We start from the raw sequence: 1,913 nt of genomic DNA, 5'->3' as shown, positions 1-1,913 counted from the left end.
CTCTTGCCTGATATCAAAGCCTTCAGGGAAATGCCAAGAGACAGAAAGAAGCAGAAAAACATTAAACACAGTGGAAACATCACTTTTGATGAGACTGTCCACACTGCCTGATAGGTGCTGTTGAACTGAACAACTGAATCAACAACTGATGGTCCTGAGAACTTTCTGGAACCATTAAAGAGATCCTGGGGACTGTGGGCTGCAAAGTCAGTGGCTGCCACCATCATGACATCATAGACGACATCAACAGTGGTGTGGTGGAATGCCCGGCTAGTTAAGAACTACAAAGATTGGTCTTCAGATCAGTTCAGTTCAGTTCAGTTGCTCAGTCATGTCTGACTCTTTGCAACCCCATGAACCACAGCACACCAGGCCTCCCTGTCTATCACCAACTCCCGGAGTCCACCGAAACCCATGTCGATTGAGTCAGTGATGCCATCCAACCATCTTGTCCTCTGTTGCCCCCTTCTCCTCCTGCCTTCAATATTTCCCAGCATCAGGGTCTGTTCAAATGAGTCAGCTCTTTGCATCAGGTGGCCAAAGTATTGGAGTTTCAGCTTCAGCATCAGTCCTTCTAATGAACACCCAGGACTGATCTCCTTTAGGATGGACTGGTTGGATCTCCTCACAGTCCAAGGGACTCTCGAGAGTCTTCTCCAACATCACAGTTCAAAAGCATCAATTTTCTGCACTCAGCTTTCTTTATAGTCCAACTCTCACATCCATACATGACCACTGGAAAAATCATAGCCTTGACTAGACGGACCTCTGTTAGCAAAGTTATATCTCTGCTTTTTAATATGCTGTCTAAGTTGGTCTTCAGAGGGTTGATTTTTACAAGCCACAGCTCCAATTTCTATGAAGAGAAGTGAAAGTCGCTTAGTCGTGTCCGACTCTCTGTGAACCCATGGACTATATAGTCCATGGAATTCTCTAGGCCAGAATACTGGAATGGGTAGCCTTTCCCTTCTCCAGGGGATCTTCTCAACCCAGGGATTGAACCCAGGTCTCCTGCATTGCACACGGATTCTTTACCAGCTGAACTACAAGGGAAACCTAAGAATACTAGAGTGGGTAGCCTATCCCTTCTCCAGCGGACCTTCCCTGACTCAGGAATCGAACTGGGGTCTCATGCATTGCAGGCAGATTCTTTACCAGATGAGCCATGAGGGAAGCTCAATTCTCTACTATTGAGGATGCATTTTGAACAAAATTTCAGCTGAAGCCTATGCCACAAAGAAAATCCAAATCAGCTGATAGCATGTATGCAAAGAATAATCTCATTTGTCCACACAGCATGTTTCAAAGAGCTTTCACATGTCCACTTCCATCTGATTGGAGTTTCGTTAACACACTGCAGGGAAGTTATGTCAATGGTACCCCTCACTGAAGACCGGTAAACAGGCTTGGGGCATTCAGCAACCCACCCATGTCCTCAGGACCATCACGAAACGGGCTGAAAACTATGCCCAGCATTCCTTCAGTTCAAAGATGATGATCTCATCCAGTGCTATGATCTGAACTAACAGCTATGTCCTGATGACTTCCAAATATTTAGTTCCTGCCCATTTTCAATGGGTTTCAGACTCAAGTCCATCTGCCTATTATGCATTTCCACCGGCACATGTCTTAAGTACTTGATAGCTTACGTTTCTAATTCTCCTCTTCTTCACCTGCCGAGATCTCTTCCCAGGCTCATGATCTCTTGTACCTAATGTACCATCATTCATTCAGACTTCTAACTAAACACCCAGGTATGACCCCAGGTTTTTCCTTCACCCCCTGGGTCTACCCAGTCACTGAACCGAGTCTGTTCTACTTGCTGGTACCTCAAAAACATTGGCCTTCTCCTCAGACCTACTACCAATGTATCAGAGCCTCATTATCTTCTTAACCAGAACACAATAATAGGC

General features: G+C 45.5%; 1 protein-coding gene across 2 annotated transcripts in view; it reads right to left on the bottom strand.

The window, feature by feature from the left end:
* Nucleotides 1-1,913, bottom strand: part of PRKCH (protein kinase C eta) — a 362,213-nt gene that overhangs the window by 183,120 nt on the left and 177,180 nt on the right. The window lies entirely within an intron of this gene.

The sequence above is a fragment of the Ovis aries genome, chromosome 7 (genome assembly GCF_016772045.2).
Source record: "Ovis aries strain OAR_USU_Benz2616 breed Rambouillet chromosome 7, ARS-UI_Ramb_v3.0, whole genome shotgun sequence".
NCBI lineage: Eukaryota > Metazoa > Chordata > Mammalia > Artiodactyla > Bovidae > Ovis > Ovis aries.
This window is presented reverse-complemented; position numbering and strand designations above follow the sequence as displayed.